Below are 20,712 nucleotides of genomic sequence, written 5' to 3'. Positions count from 1 at the left end.
GGAGCTGGCAGGGTAGGAATCCCAAATTCTGTTTCCTAAGGCAGCCAGTTGTCAGAATGGACTTTCCTCATTTTCTATTATGAGGCCTGAGGAAAGTCATTCAGTTCCAAAGGCTGTGCCTATCCTTTTAAATAGAAGAGAGAGGTCCCGGCACGGTGGCTTACGCCTGTAATCCCAGCACTTTGGGAGGCCGAAGCGGGCGAATCACAAGGTCAGGAGTTCCAGACCAGCCTGGCCAACGTAGTGAAACCCCGTCTCTACTAAAAATACAAATGTTGGCCGGGCGTAATGGCAGGCGCCTGTATTCCCAGCTACTCGGGAGGCTGAGGCAGGAGAATCGCTTGAATCCGGGAGGCGGAGGTTGCAGTGAACCGAACCGAGATCGCGTCACTGGACTCCAGCCCGGGCGACATAGTGAGACTCCGTCTCAAAAAAAAAAAAAAAAAAAAAAAGGAAGCAGCCGTGCCAAAAAAAAAAAAAAAAAAAAGAGAAGGAAGCAGCCGTGCCAAGGCTAGGTACTGCCTCAAGAAGCAGGAGGAACAAATAGGAAATGTGGGAATGCGAATGTGGGCAAGTTGAGGGACTTGTAGCTTCTGTTCGGTTGAATCTTTTCACTGAAGCTGCTTTATTCTATCTGACATGTGAAACTGCACAATTTCAAACAAACCCGTATTGAAGTCTACATACAAAAAAGCATTTAAAAACAGCATTAGTAAAAATAATTTGTTCAGTTAACGCTATTCTTCCCTTGTATAGGTGTTGATAATTAGATAATCAATAGCTTATTGCATATGGAAAGTTGTTTATTTGAGTTAATTCAACATATTGCAACTTAGTTAGAATCCAGGAAAATAGTATTTTCAAATATGTATTTGGAATCTTCAAAATGCTAGGTTACAAATTACCTTAAAACAAGAAATATTTTTGCAGCATAGAAGAACCAGCAGTTCTCTGAGGAAGATAAATAGTTAAAATATCATAATGCACTTTATATCAGTTGGAAAAAGAAAAATACAGGCTTAGATTTATGGTATTACCATTAGAAAAACAATATGAGTATTTAAGAAACATAGCAACCCTAGCCATTAAATAGGCATCAAATAACATTCTGAATTAAGTTATAAGATAAAACCAAAATCTGGATGACAATGACAATATTGTCCATCATTGTTATCCAGATCCTGGTTTTATCTTATAACTGGTTTTAGGGGCAATTCTAGTGAATTGCCCCTAAAAGATGTTTGAAATTAGTTTGGTACACTTTTCCTGAATCAACTTAAATATTGATTTCACAAACAATAAGATGGTGTGCCGTAGCATGTCATTGCACTAGAAAGAAAAAAAACTCTATACTCCACTAGTGGGGAATAATTTCAACAGAGGAAAGTGATGAATATTGGATGTGAGTTCAGAAATCAGAGGTTGATAAAGTCTAATGGTTGCTATATGCACTATGAGGCTAATGTATTTTGAAAATTGCAAAACAATATTTTTTAAACAAGAAAAATTTGGTGAGTAGCATACACAGACTTCAAAAATAAATTGCATAACTTCATATTTCAGTAATTAAAGATTTAACAATAGTGATTTTGTGGCTAAACAAAATATACTGAACCCATTATGTATAAACCATGGATTCCAAGCTCCAGAAAATTATCTTAATGAGGCATATAAACTTTTTGTTTAATGTCCACACCAAATCATTATGGTCTGCCATTTCATGAAATAACAAGTTTTAAAATAAGTGGTGTTTTTTAGTTTGTATATCTATATTCTTTCCTACCAGATATAGCACAGTGTAGTACAAGGGCCTACAGTTATAAGCCTTGGGAAAGATACTGTTTTGGCCACATATTTCATCTATGTGACCCTGGAAAGAGGATCTCAGAGGGCCACTGTGGCCCTCAGTGTCTTTTCATTGGTAAATTGGGGCAACATCTTTTGTATAATGAAAGCTGAAAAAAATACGATTTTCCTTTATTCTCCCTTTCATTTAGGCTGTAGTTTTCACTTAACTACAAAGCAATTTATCTCTTGATAACACTTCTAGTGTATTGTCCCTAAAGTATTTTTGAAAGTAGTTCTATACACTTTTCCTGAGTAATAAAAACATCACATATTTGCTAACTTGAAAGAATCCCGAGTCAGGAGATGGCCTGGATTCTCTCTGACCCTTCAACTAAAGTCTTTGATCAAAGGAGCACAGGTGACCCATTTCTGCTTCATTTTCTGACCTGTAGAGTATTGGACTCAATGACCCATCCTCCCTTCTAGCTCCAAAATACTGGGCTAAACTCCATGCAACTCCCTTCTGAGTTAAAAATAGTAGACAGGCCTGCACTATCAACATTTGTAGAAAAATATGAAATGCTTAGAGTCACTTTGTAATTGAGTCTAAGATTTGAATGCATAGAGTTCAAATGCAATAATTGTGTTGATAACACAACAAAGACATGTAAGTTTTTATGTACCTTTATGTTCTATGCATTAGTCCTTCATTCCTTGGCATGAGGAGAAGTGATGGTTTCTCAGTGACCTTCCAAAACTCGAAGGCTGTGTTTCTCACACCAGGCCTCAGGGTTTCTACATTTTGAACAAATTTCCAATATTGTACCCATGCACACCTGAGTCTAAGAACTCTGCTGTAAGGTGACATTAAACAGCACCTGAAGTTATATTTGAGATGATTACTCAGTAATCATTGTACAGTTGATTTTCGTAGTATGGATTCAAACACTGAATAAAGCACAGTTTTAATTAAATCTGTATTTCTCAGTTGAAACTCTATTTTAGCATTACATGACTTCTATTTCATGAATCATAAATGTCATGTGTCTTCACAAATGTAGTTCTGAATTTAATTCATTCACCATTTTGCCGTCAAAAAGAAGAGTTGATGTTTTTGAAAGATCTGAACAGCTTTGCAGCTGATGTTCTAAAGAAAATACACCGCTGAACCCAGAACAAGCCTTTGCACTAAATTAGTGTGAGTTTGAATTTCTGAGTTTCAGTAGTAATATTTTCTATCTTTCGCGATCATTTTTGGACTGATGCTCATTATGTTTTATTCTCTTTGGGCTTTATTCCATGGATTTCTAAAGGACACCAGTTCGCTTTAGAACTTGGAAGATGTAACACAAGTTAAGTAATGTGCCTTTGATTCTAGTATACCTGTTACACCTTAACTAAAACTGTCATGAGCAACATCATTTTTAAAAGCATTTCTTTGACATGAGAATATATGACAGAAACCATTGTACATAGGGCTTTTTGAAAACAATACTTTGCTAAAAGGGGTGTTTTATAAAGGATATTATGTTCTGAAGACCTAAAGGTAGGTTCTGTTTATGTAATAAAAGTGTATGAACCTATATAATTTCATGGCTTATTGGCTTATAGGGCCTTTTATTCATGATCAGATATAAAATTTATTTTGTGCTGGACTTTAAATTTCTGGAAAATTTCAAAATACTGATGAAAGGGCCTCTGGTTAATGACTCAGCAGGCTTTCCATGCCAGATTTATCTCTTTAAGAAAAAAGAACAGTGTTCCTCATTATGATGAAAATAAATAGATGTTTTTCAAACCATGTTAATCATTTAGTCGGTTAATTAACAAGAATCCTTTTGCAGAATAAATTCAGACCTTCCAGTAAATGTGTTGATAACTGTCAAAAATCCTTTTTTATAATTCTAGCTAGCAAAGGCTTTCATTTTGGAATTCAGGAAGCAGGGGAGATTTTATTTACCACCCAGTTCCTGTTGCTAGTCCTTTTGAATTTTGCCTTTCAGAGTTTTTTTTTTTTTTTTCTTTTTGTTATTCCCCAGTGGCAAGTTATTTATTGCTTCTTTTGGCCACTCATCAAATAGTAGTTGGTAATTGGAAGATTTTACATGATATTTAGGATAATTTTTTGCTTTTTTCTAGTGTTTCTGGTTGAACTATGATGGATTAAGGTAACTGAGTAATTTTTCTGTTGACATCGATGCCCTTTAAGCTCTTTTGGGCTGTGATCCTGCTCTTGTAATTAGTTTTCATTCTGTTCATTAATCAATGTTTTCCATCCAGACAGTTTTTCCTTTTCTTTCTCCTTGTTTCCGAGATATTAAAAAGTGAAAGCAGTCTCTTACAAGGACCTATTGTTTGTTATCTTTTAGGCAAACCCAAGTATTTATCTCCCTTTTGCCTTCATACCAAAATTTATTGGAAATGCATGATAAATTTTCAGATTCTCAAAAATCTGAGGGTTTCTGCTTTCCAGGTTTTAGAAATTAGTTTATCTGATTTCAAGGCCTTAGATTTTCAAATTGCTCTTTTATATGCATTATTCTATTCTCTTTTCAGTTCTAAGCCTGTGTTTATTTGTAAAATGCTTCTCTTGTTTCTGACATTTTCCGATTTAGTATCAATTTCTAATAATGAACCACTTTTACCTGCTTGTCTTCCATGTGGTTGCTTAATAAATACTATAACTTAGGTATACAGTTTCATGGAGGAGAATAGAAGAATGTGGTTAATTTTTTGAAATAGCAATAAAAAGAAAACATATTGTGGCTTTAGCAAGCATTATTTTCTTGTGACAGTTTTATCCTCCTAATTATACTTTGCCTAAGCTGGTACTAACATTAATTCACTTTCTCCTAAGCATATGCCCACTCTTGACAGATATACACTGGGGTTACAAATTTGGCATGTATAATTTACACATAAATATTCAATTGCTAAGAAAACTGAGACTAAATCAGATGCTGGTCATTATCTTTTAAATTACACTCTGACCTTTTATTCATCTACTTAGCAGTGTAATAACACAATTGTCTTAATAATTCATTTCTAGTGCTGCAACCCATTTTTAAATATTCAATTTTAATATTTATTATAGTTCTGATATTTATTATCTGATGTTTGGCTAGATATTCTTTTTCTGAACAGTACTTAGTTTCCTGTAATTTTATTTTATTTTTACTAGCTGGATAAACACACAGTTTCTACTTTATCTTAATGCATCCAACAAAATCAGTCTTGTATTAAGTAATTAAAGGTCCAAAAATCAGTTGGTTCCCTTGACTTTGGGCAATGCAATATCCACTCCAAATCTGTCATTTGTTTCCCTCTGATATTTTAATAGTGTTCCACAAAGGATGCCTAATTGGTGGGATTAGCCTTCTTCACTGGTGTTTTATGGACAGTATAACTGGCTTCTCCCTTGAAAGCAAATAATTTTCTTTATGTTAGGAGTATTTTTTAAAAATAGCTTATCAGCAAAGGTTTTTCTTCTGAGTGTGTGTTTTTTTAAGCTAAATCTTTTAGAAAGGCAGCAACCGTTAATCCTTCAGGGACATATATAAACACACAGGTGGATTCACCCATGCGAGCATTTGTTTTTAACTAATGGATAGTTTTCTCAAAACAATCTGTTCTTTTGCCTGTGTGCCAAAGTGGGTGAAATATTTGTTTGGGACTAGACCATAAAAAGTAATCTTGAATGATGGCAGTAGGCTATAGAAGTTCATCATATAGAGAGTAGCAGAATGTAATGGAGAAAGCTATAAACTTGGAATCAGGAGGCTTGCCACTTACTAGTTGTGGAATTTGGATGTGCTCTGGGCCATCATTACCTAATTCATGTAGCAGAAGGTGGGCTAGATTGTCTCAAAGTCTCCTTTCGGCTCTAGAGTTATGTGATTTTTTAGGTGCCTTTTGGGTTATTTGAGGCTAACATTAAATGCTGACATTCGTTTGTAATATTTTCCTTCTGGTGAGCTCAGGTACCCTATTGTAAATGATAATGTTTATCTGAAATTGCTTACCTTCAATCAGCAGTCTTTGGTATTTCTTATTCAGCATGCATTTGTTGACCATATTTTATGTGTCCGGTACTGGTACAAAGCCTTAGAGTAACAAAGGTAAATAACATGAATTTCCCACCCGCGAGTAATTACATTACTATACACTAAGTACCACAATGGAAGACCGAATGAAGTGCCATGGTAGTTCAGAGGAGAGATTAATTCTGCTTTGGGATGACCAGGTCAGCTTAGAAGGAAATGGCATTTGGATGGATCTGGAAAGATGTGTTTGCCAGATGGAAAACAGGGCTGAGGATGGCAACTGAAGGGCCTGACAGGTGGGTGCTAGGGCACGGGCAGAATGAGAGAGGTAGGAAGATGCGTGGTGTTTGAGTAGAGCTTCAAGATAGAGTTTCTGTTTCCAAGGCTAAATAGTAGGCCATAAATGGGGGTGGGATAGGGCATTTTGACTTAAGGAGAGTGGGGAAGAACGGCCTGGAAGTGAAATGAGGAATTAGGGCATTAATAGGTTGCCAACACTTCCTCTCTGCGATCTCCACATGTTGAAGAGTAATTCCGTTTTTTTTGTTTGTTTGTTTTTTTAATCTGGTATATATTGTGATCTGCTTGCATTTCTACAAAATATTCACAAGAACAGTTGGAACAATAATCTGTTTATTGAACATTTACTATGCATTAAGTCTTATTCTCAATGTCCAAGTCCAGTATCTAGTTAAGACATTTTACCATCTTTTTTTTTTTCTGAAAAGTTGTTTCAGCATAACTTTCGTAGAACAAACTTTAAAAAAAAAAAAACAACTTTGTTTTGTTTGGCTATAAAACAAATCATTAAGGATTAACATTTTTTGACAGCAACTCACAGATACATTTTAATGATAGGCAATGTATTCTTCACATATCAAGTGTCATATTTAGCCTCAAAACCTCAAATCAAATCATTTCAGTCTATTGAAGGGATGAAATGGGATGTTGATGGCTTGGAAGCAGTCTTTTGTAAACTTTAAAGTTCTAGATTATTGTGAGTAAGTATAAATATCAGGAAGAAGACATTATATATTCAGTTTTGTGTCTGAGTCTCAGCCTAATCCCCCATAGTTACGGAGTAGGGTAAGAACTGTATGTCAATTTGGAATCAGACTCTCTGTTTTGAGCCATTTAATTTAGACACATTATTTTAATGTAAGCGCTTTTGCTTTTTCTTTGGCAGTCAGTGTGCAATTTTAATTAGCACTTGGAACCTAGTAGAATACATTAATAAGCACAAGACATGAAGAAATACGTTCATAATGGCCTGCCCGAGGTCTCTGGCAGCATCCAAGAAAGAAGCTTTCAGTATAATGCTCAATGCTTCTGAGAAATCATCCGTGCTGATGATTTATACTCTTATACATTTAATCATTTTAGAATTTCAAAATATTGGCATTAGCAGCTTTGTCATCTATACTACACTCAGAAGGAATATTAATTTCTTAAGCTTATTCTGTTGCAGTAACTGATGTATAAGAAAACAACTTATTTTCTACATCTGCCCAGGACTCTCTTCCCAACTTTGCCAGTCAAGCTCTTCCACATCTTTTAAGTCCCAGCTCTAATATTCCCCCTCACAGTCTTTTTAACCTCCCATTCCCCCATGGCCATTCTTTTCAATATACACCCATGGTTCATGCATCTACAACTGCACACCACACTGTGTTGTAACTATTTTTTAATGCATTACTCCCCCTGTCAGCTCTCAATCCCATATTTGTAGGAACTGTGTCTCCACATCTGTATTTTGGTTGCATCCAGTTGAAAGACAGAGCATGGTAGAATAGAAGTAACATGCACCTTATAAACTGATACAGGTTAAATCCAAACTGTTCCTTACTTGCTGTGGGGACTGGGGCAAGTTACTTCTTTGAGCTTCTTTAAAACAACAATAGTAATACCTGCTATGCAGGATTGTTGTGAAGATTAAATAAGCTCCATTCATTAGTTCAGCAAATATATGGAGACGTCCTATTACATGTCAGTAATTGCAAGTGTAACTGTACTTGGTATTAAGAATATAAAGGTGAATAAGTCATGACTTTGTCCTAAGAACTTCATAATGTGGTAGTAGAGAAAGACTAGGAAATAGTTGCAACATAATTCTTAAAGGATGAGTAAGGATTCACTAGCACAGGAGTTATAGGGTTTAGGTTGAAAGCAGCAGGATTTGAGGTAGAAGGAGAACTGTGTGCAATGCCTTTAAGCCAGGGAGAGGATGGGAAGTCTAAGGCACAGAGGGAGGTGTAGTTGTGATGGTGGGGTTAGGCTGCAGATATAAATATTACAAGGGGCCTTGCAAGCTAGGCACAAGGCAGAGGGAACCTGTGAAGAGTAGATGATTAGATTTGCATTTTAGGAAGATCACTTTCCTTGCTGGCATGTGGAATGGTTTGAGGGAGTCAAGAGAATCACTATGACCAGTGAAGAGACTGTAGCCCAGAAGTGTTAATGGCCTTAACAGCAGGAGTTACAGTGGAAATGGGGTGGAGAGAATGCATTGAGAGATAATTAGGTGCCAGAAAAGGCAGGATGTGATACGGTGTACAGGTGGGGGAAAAGTGCGTAAGGAAGAGAGACGAAATTTTGGGGGAAATGTACAGAATTTTGACTTGGGGATGACAGTGCGATTCTCAGAGACAGGAAATGCCAGAGAGGCAGATTAGGGTATAGGTAGGGAATGGAAAGTGAGTCCAGTGTGGAAATTGTGGAATTTGAAGTACCCGGAGGGAGCGCAGGACATTTTGACATCATTTTGAGCTCTTGTATGTTTTGACCCTGCTGTTTTTTTGTTCTTGAATATAAACATTGCCATCAAGATGATATCAACACTGATGAATTTTGTGGTAAAGACTTATTCCAGGGTTAACTTCATTAAGCTAGTTTAATTTCTTGACCTATTTCCTAGGTCAAATTTAATCTTTTCCCATTTGTTCCCTCCTGTGTTGTTGTTTTACTAGCACTGTTTCCATCAGGACAAAATCTTTCTTGTGTACATTTTACAATGAATACTTGATTTATCAACTTCTTTATCATCATCTTTGTCAAATTTTTACAGATACAACTTTTACATGGTAAATGTCGTTTAAGCTCTACTATTTTTACCATGTCAAATTTTGGACATCTACTCTTTTTGATTTTTTGTTAATTTGTGAGCAATAATAACTTTTTACCATTTTCTGTTTTTGCTATTTTCAGTTGTATTTTACCTTTTTTTGTAACCAGCGAAATAGTTTCATGAGACAATTCTTTCAACTTTAAAAATTACCAATGATCTGTGATTCTCAAGTCAGCTTTTCATCTATAACAAATTTTGCTGTGTATCATTTTGGCACTTGTCGGTTTCATTTTGGTCCTTAAAACCAAAACTGCCTCAGAATCTAAATGGCATTCTTCTGCCTATGGAAGAGCCAAGGAGAGAAGTCCAGAACATAGGTACATGTATATAGATATGGCGATTTGAAGAGAAGTCTAGGATGAAATGTAGATTTCTAAGCATTTCCATCTGGGTGTGGGGGCAAGAGAGTGGATGACATCTCACCAGAGGGTGTATAGCATAAGAGAAGAGCACCCCAGAAAACTAGTAGAAGGAATCCAGGAAGGAGCAGTAGAAGGTAGGGAGAAACCCACAAGACGGCATTCTTGTGGAAGTCAAGTGAAGAAAGAGGAAGTGGTCAACAATGTTGGATGCTGCAAAGAGGATGCATACTGAAATGTGTGGATTTTGCAGCAATAACATCACCCTGTCATCACTGAAGGCAACCTCATGAACGGAGAAAGATATGCAGCTGGGTATACAGAAGAGGAGCAAGAAGGAAGTGAAGATGTGGAGACAATTACAAGGACAACACTGGGCTGCAAGAAGAAAAATTTGCTTATTGATTGGCTGGTTTGTTTCCTTTTAATACGGAGAGACTTAAGCATGGTTAGGTGCAGACGGGTTGGAGAGGAGAGGATGAATGTACAGGAGTGTTGGAACAGGATCCCCAAGAAGAGCATTAAGATCTCAGTCCTTTCCAGGGGTAGAATTTAGCATTGCTGCCTAAATATCCATATCTAATGATTCCTCTGCAGCCATGTGCCCAAGACAGAACCATCCTCAATCTGGCCCATCCATTTGGGTTTTTACTTTGGGTTGCCGATTAAACCCCTAATTCTTTCCTGGGCCCAGAACTTTCTCCAGAGCTGCTATCACTTGCTTTCATATCTCAGTCAAGGGGATCTTACTGCCCTTAACCCCACAATACTATCACTTGCCATGACCCTTGAATATTACTGCTTTTGAGAAAGTCTTGCTACCACGTGTTGGCCACAACATCAGATAAGCTTTGATACTCTTGCTCTCCAGCTGTGAGCTAGGTCTTACCTCATCTACCAGATCCACCACTCACAGGTCAGATGAAACAAAACACTCTGTTGTGACCCTGACCATTCTCTGTTCCTCCCATTTGTCCTGAGACTGAACAAATTACGGCAAAATTTGGGTTGCCTTATGAATAATAGGGCGGCGGCCAATGCACACATCCTTCTCTGCATCCACGGAGGGCTCATCCAACCATCCCCTGGTGTCTTCACTGCATGTTTGTTGGGCACTTCCTAGCACCAGGCACTGCGATAAGAAATGGAGGTTAAACCATGAAGAAACATGGCTCCAGCCTTTAGGGAGCTCCCGGTCCTGCAGGTAAGTTAATGCTTGTTGCGATACTGTATACTAGATGGGCAAAGTGAAGAACCAGTTAGCCTAGGTAAGGAGAAACTGGTAGGTTACCCTAATTTTTTTTTTTTGGTAGAATCTAAACAATCTCATGAGTTCAGTTGAATATATGAAATACACTCTTCTTATCCTCACGTAATTGTTTCCCCTGCCAGTCTACACAGCTTGCAAGGGTAAGTCTGTTTTATGAGTTGGATAGGTTCCAGGACTGCGATTTATCTTAAAGAAAACTCATTTGCTTATGTAGCAGCCAAGATCAGCTACCAAATTTCCAGGACATTGAAAAAAGGGCATTCTCTTCAAATCTTCTTATATTTTTAGCTAGCATCCCCTTGCATCCTGACCCCGTTCTGACCTTTTTGTTTGTTTGTTGATTGGTTGGTTGGTTTTGCCTTCAGGACAAAGTGCAGGACAATTTTGTGTCCTTGAGTCAAGTGTATTTGTTTGATCTCTGTGGAACTTAGTTCTGAGCGTATGAATGAAATAAAGGTAAACTGAGAGGTCATAATCTGTATCTTTCTCTGAGAAGTTCTCCAAGGCTCTGCCTTTGCTTGCTTTGCTGTTTCTTGATTCCTTGGCTGTGCCGCTGTCTCTGGGTTCCAGCACTGACACCCCATGTGGGTAGGGTATTGTGGGGGACAGCACGGGTCTGAGAGAGAGAGAGCCTGGGGAAAGCTGGAGATTCCCTGTTCTTGCTTTCCTGCACCGGGCCTCTATACCCCTTGAGGTCAAAGCATGTCTAATTAGGTTGAGAACAAGTCAGAGATATTGGACATAAGTGTCTTCCTAAAAAATAAAATGTGCAGTAAATACTACATTAAAATTATCTGTAAACCACTTCAATATTAACTTTGAACTCTACATTATGTTAGGCTGTTGGGAAAATAAAATGTTTCCCAGCACTCTCTTTCTCTCTCTGACGTTGTGTCTACCAGTTCCTGATCTTGTCCTTTGCAAGGAATGGGTGGGACTCCACTGGTCCCTGACTGCATAGCTTTTTCAAATCCAGTGGGACTTTCTCTCTTTCCCTCCAAGTTCCCTTGTTTTGATCACAGATGTGTGCAAGGCTGCCTATGATGCCCTCTGCATAGAGTGTTGCAGCCACTTGCCCATTCCTGGCACAAGTCTTCCCCTCCCAGCAGGAATAGTGCTCAGGACCCCAGTGGCTGCTTTCTTCCTCTTTCTGCCCCACTTCCTAGGGCAGGAAGTGAGAGGAGCAGTGAATGTTAGACAGAGGGGCTTTCATTTTGTATCCTCCGCATCTGCTCCCTGAGGTAGTGAACACAGGTGCCTACCTGCTTAGACAGGGGGCAGAGGAGCAGGGAGCGAAAGGATGAACACATGTGGAGACAAAATTGCACAGCTTTGTATCTTAAAATAGTGCCCTGCCACACAAACAAAAGATCCCCTAAATTACTAGGACTGTTAGAAAAAATATACTTTTAACTTATTAAAAAAGCCAATATTAGCTAATGACAAAGATCTCTGGCAAGATTGAGAGAGAAGGCTTTTCAGACAGAGGCGGTGGTCTGGAGAAGCAGTGTCTTGTCTGTGCTGCTTCTCATTTCCTGTTCTCTTGTCACTTTCTCTTGGCCACACTCTTCTTGACGTTGTCTCCGCTTCTCTATCCAATCCTTGTCTTTTCCCTGCTACTGTTCTCCATTCCCATTTTACACTCATCCTTGGCAGGCCATCTAGAGGACTGAGTGGGCACTAAGGTCCATAAACCATGGTTAGGCCTTGGTTTGACTTCTCCCTGTAGATTTGCTTTTGTAAAATATGTCCTCTTGAGTGTCTACATGAGATGGGTTTATTCCTTTTTAAAATTTCACTTTTTGAATATATATAACACATAATTCCAAAGTCAACATTATATAGTTATAGGCAACGTTATATAGTTATACCCAGGTGATGTGGTTTGGCTCCGTGTCCCCACCCAAATCTCATCTTGTAACTCCCATAATTCCCACATGTTGTGGAAGGGACCCAGTGGGAGATAACTGAATCATGGGTATGGGTCTTTCCTATGCTGTTCTCATGATAGTGAGTGGATCTCACGAGATCTGATGGTTTTATGAAATGGGAGTTTCTCTGCACAAGCTCTTTTTTTTTGCCTGCCACCATCCACGTAAGATGTGACTTGCTCCTCCTCGCCTTCTGCCATGATTGTGAGGCCTCCCCAGCCATGTGGAACTGTGAGTCCACACATGCCCAGTCTCGGGTATGTTTTTATCAGCAGCGTGAAAACGGATGAATACGCCAGGATACTCTTACTTCAAGCCTCGAGCCCTGTACCCTGTTTGCCTCAGTTGGCTACAGGTAACTAATTTTTGTTTCTGGTTTATTCTTCCAGTATTTCTTTTTGCAAATATAAGCATATATATATGTCTTGATTATATTATATTATATATATGCTTTGATATATTAACTTTGATTAATATTAAATATAAGCATATATATGCTTATATTAACTTGGATTTATATATGCTTATATTTGCAAAAATATGTATGCTTATATTTGCAAAAATATGTTTGCTTATATTTGCAAAAATATGTATGCTTATATTTACAAAAAGAAATACTGGAAGAATTGCATATGCATATATATAAAAGTGGTATACTACTTACCTTGATTTGCACCTTGATTTTTGCACTAACAATTTCTCTTGGAGAACACTCCATATTAGTACATGAGGCTTTTTCTTATTTTTCTTCTTCAAAGCTGAATATACATCATTTTGGGGACATATCATAGTTTATAGATCCCCTATCAGTAGATATTTGGAGTGTTTTCAATCTTCTACTATTATAAATAATGACACAGTGAATAGTCTTTTGCATCTATCAATGATACAAGTTTACTGGCACTATGATTAAAATGCTTTTGTTATCAATAGCTTTATTAGGCTTTACTAACATTGATTGCAAACACTCCTTGGTGGATACTGTATAAAAAATAGCATCTATAACTAATCAGTCAGAATGCTGGATTTGTGCCCATACAATATATGAAGAACCTGATATATTTTCACAGTTGCATCCAGCCAATAAAACAGCCTGGTACCAACCTAATGGGATGTGGACACATCTCCAAAGCCTAACTAGTCTTACCCAACTATATTCCCTATCTATCCTCAAATGAAAGAAAATTCCCTGTCTGTATTTTTAGTAATCAGATTTATTCCTCTCTAGAATGTATTACTCCTCAATTGTGTGTTGAAACTGTTCAGATTAGCCTTTCCCAATGTAACCACACAAAATCCTCCTCTGCCTATACCCATTCTTAATTCTATAATCCAAATAGATTTTCCTGAACTAGCTGTTTCCCAATCCTATATCCAACAGCAAACTCTTCTTTTTATCTAAATTCAATAATTGGAAATCTGCTTACCCTCTACTTTTTAAGGAAACTGAGGGGAATAGAACTGACAGCCTCAAATTTTAGCATTACCCATAAAAGGAATGGGACTCTATTTCCAATGCACCACAACTTTGTGCAAGAATTGCCCCCAGATTGAATGACCATTTTGGATTAAAGTGGCTCCAAATGTTCAGAGACAAAAAACCTTCTCTGCAATGAAACCATTAATCTTGGCTCATTTGTCCATAAAATAGCTTCTCATAAGAGAAATTCATGCAGTGCTAAGCTTCTCACTATATGCAGTTTTGGGTTTCACTCATTTGTCAGAGCATTGATTCCTTCCATTGATACTTCTGAATTAGAAAAGGCTATTATAAATGTTCCCAGGACTTTAGAAAAAAGCTTTAATGACACTGCCACTTTTGTCTTGGCTTTACAAATGAGGTCTCTCCAACCTTGCTTCATTAGTTTTGCGAAATAGAGAAGTTCTGTATACCCTAACCACTCACTAGAGTGGTGCATGTGCTGTTAGTGTTGAAAAATGTAGCTTCTATGTTAATAAATCAGGAATTGTTGCCCCAAATCTAAAAGATCCTAAAAGAAAACATACAGGTTTTTCATCACATAGGTGATGCTACACCTACTGATTTGTTTAGTTGATTAAATCGTGGCTCCTGGGAATCTCTGCTCTGGGAGATTTTTCAGTCCTTGGCGATTATTCTCTTTAGAGTCATTGTATTTACCTTCCTAGTGCATGGTGTCCTATCAGGGGTTTTAAATGCTTTCCAGCAGCTACTCACATATCAAGTGATTGCCATCAGGATCAGACAACTTGAGGAGCTCAACCACCTGATCAGTGATGGCTACAGAGGTGCTGATAACAGTGACGCCACCACCCTTCCTTCTAGTGCAACTATGGACGATGAGAATGTCTCTATGACTCTGTCCCAGTATCTATGTCAACTCCCTCAATGGTGATAACCAAGACGAATGCTATACCGTTTAATCACACTCTCAGTTTGCTGAGAGGATAAAGAGGATAACCAAAAAGGGGCAGTTGTTAAAACAAACTAAAATGGAGACTAGATCTGAAAAATCCCTCAGCAGACAAAGTGAGTTAGGCCTTGAAAATAACCCTAACCTTTTTTAAATTGCAAACATAAAGAAAACTTAACTTGGGCCATTATATATAAATGCTTATATCAGAGGAAAACAAAACTTAAGCTCAATCAATCAGAAGCAGCCAACTAACTTACGTAACTAGAGACTTTCTAGTGGGACAAACCAAATAAGGAAATAAAATATTCAATCAAATATTTTATTTTTAATTTTAAGAGACAAGGTCTCACTCTGTTGCTCAGGATGGAATGCAGTGGCATGAGCATAGCTCAGTGCAGCCTCAACTTCCTAGGCTCAGGTGATCCTTCTGCCTGAGCTCCCAAGTAGCTAGGATTAAAGGCATGTGTCACCATACCTGGCTAATTTTTAATTTTTTGTAGAAAAGGGGGCTGAAAGGAGGACAAAATAGGGGGTCTCGCTATGTTGTGCAGGCTAGTCTCAAACTTTTGGCCTTAAGTGTTCCCCTTGTCTGGACATCTTCAGGTGCTGAGCAAATATTTTCTTTATTTCTGCATTCACTCTATAAAAGCCAGTTCCTTGTGCCTCTTTATGGAGCTCCAAACCTCTTTTGGTTTGGTGCTTCCCAACTCATGAATTGTTGTTTGCTCAGATAAACTCTTTAAGATTTGTATTGTGCTTCAGTTTTTCTTTTAATGAAAACAAGTAGGGGTGAGGGCAGAAGGACAGAAGAGAGAGACAGAGAGAGAGGTGGGGGTGGTGGGGGGAGAAGGAAGATGCCTGATTTTTAAAAAGATAATCGTTTGAACACGAACTTTCCTTTTGTTTTTTGAGACAGGGTCTCACTCTGTCACCAAGGCTGGAGTGCAGTGGCATGATCGTGGCTCACTGCAGCCTTGATCTCCCATGCCTAAGTGATCCTCCCACCTCAGCCACCTGAGTAGCTGGGAACACAGACACACATCATCATGTCAGGCTAATTTTTTATGTTCTGTAGAGATGGATCTCCCTACATTGCCCAGGCTGGCCTTAAACTCCTGTGTTCAAGTGATCCTCCTGCCTTGGCTTCCCAAATGAGATTACAGGTGTGAGCCCCTGCACCCTGGCCAAGAACATTTTTGAAAGAAGACCTGGATACTTTAGGGAATTAGCTGACATTCCAAAGTGCTCTCTATTCCCTGTGGCTTTTGTGCCTTGTGAGAGGACTCTAAGAACTCACCAAATCCATTCCACAGCTATTGAATTAATGGGAGAACCTGATCGGGTTGAATGTCTGGTTTTGTTTTGGGAGGTGGGGCTGAGTGTCTTACACTTAGGCAGGATAGATTCTCCAGAAATGCCTCTCCATCATAGTCTATTAATTTTTGCTGATTTCTTTAACAAGAGGTAAAGCTCTCATTTAATATCAGGCCCACCTGGGAAGAGAGAATTTGCTGACATCAATGTGTGAATGGCATCTATGCTGGACACTGTCTTAAGAACAGACTCTGACTGAGCAAAGGAGAGAGCATATGTGATGATACCAAGTTATGGAAGATGGGTGTATCAGTCAGGGTTGTTTAGAGGGACAGAACTAACAGGAGATATATATAGGAGCTTGTTAAGTATTAACTAACACGATCACAAAGTTCCCACAATAGGCCATCTGCAAGCTGAGGAGCAAGGAGAGCCAGTCCGAGTCCCAACACTGAAGAACTTGGAGTTTGATGTTCAAGGGAAGGAAGCATCCAGCAGAGAAGAAAGATGTAGTCTGGGAGGTTAAGCCAGTCTAGCCTTTTCACATTTTTTTCCTGCTTTATATTCTAGCCATGCTGACAGCTGATTTTTAATTTTAATTTAACCTGGAGCCCACCCAGGTTAAGGGTGAGTCTGCCTTTCCCAGCCCATTGACTCAAATGTTAATCTCCTTTGGCAACACCCGCACAGACACAACCAGGATCAATAATTTGCATCCTTCAATCCAATCAAGTTGACAATCAGTGTTAACCATCACAGTGGGAGAAGATATCTTAAGATAAGACTGGGAGTAAGACAAACATTTCAGACACTTACCAGAATGTCTCCCAATCTCTGCAAACTTAGCATGCCTCAAACCTTGGTATTCTTTTCACCCCTGAAGCTGCTGCTCCATCTCTTATTAATTCAAATTCCCTTCTCCTGGGTCATTGAAACTGGAAACCTCAGTTCTTTTTAGTTATCTCTTTGCCTCACCTATATTCACCCTCAAAATGTCATTTGTCTTGTCCCCTGTTTTCTATTTTAGTCATTACTGCCCTAGAATAGTCCCTCGTCATTAGGGGGGCAGAAAGGTATGCAGGCTCAGGAGCCAGATCCCCCTTGGTTTAATTAATTGCCCTGTACTTACTAGCTTTGACTCTCTGGGTATCTTATTTAACCTTGTGTGCCTCAGTTTCCTCAAGTCATTTGAGATGCCAAAGAGTATTTGTCACATGGAGTCAGAGTGAGGATAAAATGTGTAAAATGCTAGGAATAGTGCCTGGCTACGTAATACATAATATAATAAGCACTAGGTATCATTTCAAAAGACTACTAACTGGTTTTGCTGCCTTCTCATCTCACTAATCTATTCCCCAGAGAGTGTGCAGATTGGTCTTAACAATACACATGAACAAAGCACTTCCTGCTGGAACAATTTCCACAATCCTCTGGACTTTCTCAAGTGGGTTTCAGGCTGTCTTCCCAGCCTTATATACTGCCACACCCTAGCAGGTAGTCTGTGCTTGCCTGGTGCCAGCACTGCCATCTGCATCCACATCTCTGTGCTGTCGTCCAGGCTCTTTGCCTGGGACTTCTTTCTTCTTTTCTACATGGCCATCTACTTATCCTCTCAGGCACAGATCAGACATTCTACACTCAGTGGAAACTTTGCTGACCTTCCCTGCCTCATCACCAAGTGGTGTTGGTTGTTTCTTTTTCTGTAGTCCTGTGGCAATTTGTATATCCCTCAAATTTAGCCCACCCTCAAGAATGAACCATGTAGCATCCCGAATGGACATTAACCCTATGGCATCCACACCTCGTAGGTGGGGAAGCTATGCCCTTCCTGCCCATCTCGGGTCGCACGGACTTCCTTGTGATCACATTGCCTATACCCTCCCTCATGGCATCACAATATCCTCCTGGCAACTCTTAGCACAATCTCTAAAGGAATTGAGGGAAACATTCTTCAGTTTGTAGATAAGAGTAGGTGAGAAAGAGTGAGAGGAATGAGTTTGGGGAAGCATGCATCTAAGAGTTGAATTATCTGGTTCCTATGCCGTGTGTCTCTTCCAACAGCTTTCAGAGACTTTTTTTTTTTGAGATGGAGTCTCCTTCTGTCACTCAGGCTGGAGTGCAGTGGTGTGATCTCAGCTCACTGCAACCTCCGCTTCCCAGGTTCAAGTGATTCTGCTGCCTCAGCCTCTCGAGTAGCTGGGACTACAGGCATGCACCATCACACCCAGCTAATTTTTGTATTTTTAATAAAGACTGGGTTTCACCATATTGGCCAGGCTAGTCTTGAACTCCTGACCTCAGGTGATACATCTGTCTCAGCCTCCCAAAGAGCTGGAATTACAGATGTGAGTCACTGTGCCAGGCCAGCTTTCATAAACTTTTTAATACGAGTTTCAAATTCTAGAATGTTCCTATACCAAGGATTTGCTTTCTTATTTTTGTGCTCACTTCCTTCCCTGGGAGGCAGTCAAGAGAGAGGACAGAATAAAAGCCTCTAATACATGAAAATAGAGATGATGTTCTCCACTTAGGTTACAAAACCCTGTATAGAGGAGAGAGATGTGGACTCTGCAATTGTTCACTCTGATGCTCCTTCTTTTAGCAATGTAGCATGGTTACTCACATCTAAATTGTTACTGTTCTATGTTGAGTTATTATTGTCTTTCAGGAAAAAGCTACTGAATCCAACTGTGTCAAGAAGGGTTCCCAGGAAGTGGAGCCTGAGACGGGTTGTTGTAAAAGTGACTTACTGAAGGAGTGCTCTCAGGACAAGGGGAGTAAGAAGAACAGGGTGGAAAAGAAGCCCAAGTGTGGCTGTTGTTTTGGCTGGGGATCAAATTAGTCTAGATCCCATGGAGAGCTCTCTGGAGCATGAATTGCACGACAGAGTTGGACTCCTCTTAGGGTAAGGAGTATGGTCTTTAAATTCTTATGTCGGTCAGTCATTGGCCCCAGTCTTCTCTGAAGGGGTTGAAGTGGAAGTATGATCTGGACGAGGCAGCTCCTTTTTGGTTGAGACTAATCTCTGATGAAGGGGGCACCAGTGGCATCTACTGTACCGACCATCTTGGAGCAAAGAAGTGGGGAAAGAAGAGATTGGAGGATGTGCCGACTGCTCAAAACACAATCTTACTGAGGTACCTTCGAGATGCTGACATGGGGATGGGACAAGTGTGTGTGCATGTGGTATCTGGATGTGGGAATCTGTGATGGGAGAAGGTAGCCACAGAATTTTCCAAGATATATGGTATGGGACCCAGGCTCTCTTGGTAGAATGTTTAAGGGATGATGACTTCAGAAGACATGAGGGCCTGACAAAAGTAAGGCTTGGACGTTTGATTTTTGATAATCTAGAGTCTACTTAATAAGCCATAGCCATACTATGTCTGTACCTTGGTCTAGCAATAATTGACTGTGATGATATTATGCTTTCTATTTAATTTGTTTATTTGGAATTTGTATTTTGGCTTTTAAAATTTAACCCATCTAAACAAGGTGATTCCAAAAGGGAAGTGGATATGTCCAGCCCTTTAACTGGGGAGCTACTGCCAGGAGTTCTGAATTGAGCTCTGTGTTCCCTGAGAGTAAAGCAAAAAGGGGCTAAGCATTGGGTTATAAGGTTCTTTGTCTTATTATTATTATTTTTAAAGGTGCTGTAATGTGAAGAAGGACCCAAAGCCTTCTTTATCTCTTCCAATAATCTCAAACCAAATAGGTGGAACTCCTCGCATAAGTTGATTTACAAGTGCCTCTCTAGATGGCTTTCAACAGTGATTCTTGGGCCCTTCCAGAGGTTCTAGAGCTGCTAATGTCTTTAAAGTAGTTTCTTGTCTACTTCAACTTGGACTTTTGAGAGTGGATGACCTCAGAAATCTGAAGGAGTTGAAAACATACGTGGGACCGACTTTTATATTTTTACATATTTAAAGATCTTTAAAAAGACTGTAGCTTGCTAGTTGATTATATGACTGTGGGGCCTGTAGATATTTTTATTGCTGTTAGATGGTCCAGCATTTTGCTTCTAAAGTTTTGTTCCATCTGTTCTTCAATGGAAATTCCCATCTCTGCGGTCACCATTTTCTATATGCCTGAGTAAGATCTTCCAGAGGTAGGGTTACACATGGTCAAAGGGCTTGAATGGGCCAAGTTTGAAGACTTTGTCCTCCAAAATGTCAGTAGATCCTAAGAACTGTAGATATTTGTGTGTGTGTATTTATGAATGAAGTCTGTAGATGAAGGCATTGTTTCAACAGCCTGAAAATGGTCTCTGACACATCTGTATTTATTAGCCTCTTTCTGTCTTTCTTTTAGAAGTCTGGTGTAGAAGAAATAATAATCAGTTAATTGAGAGGGTTCATTCATTTGAGTTCTGGTTGAAGTCACAGAAGGCTCTGATCTTAGTCCTATTGACCTCTATAAAACAGCAATAATATTATTAAAGGATGTTGTCAGAAAATTAATTTTCTAAGCTGAGATATAAAGCTTTA

General features: G+C 39.0%; 1 pseudogene; it reads left to right on the top strand.

The window, feature by feature from the left end:
* Nucleotides 1-20,712, top strand: part of LOC101176459 — a 63,480-nt pseudogene that overhangs the window by 1,490 nt on the left and 41,278 nt on the right.

This window comes from Nomascus leucogenys, chromosome 20, assembly GCF_006542625.1.
Source record: "Nomascus leucogenys isolate Asia chromosome 20, Asia_NLE_v1, whole genome shotgun sequence".
NCBI lineage: Eukaryota > Metazoa > Chordata > Mammalia > Primates > Hylobatidae > Nomascus > Nomascus leucogenys.
This window is presented reverse-complemented; position numbering and strand designations above follow the sequence as displayed.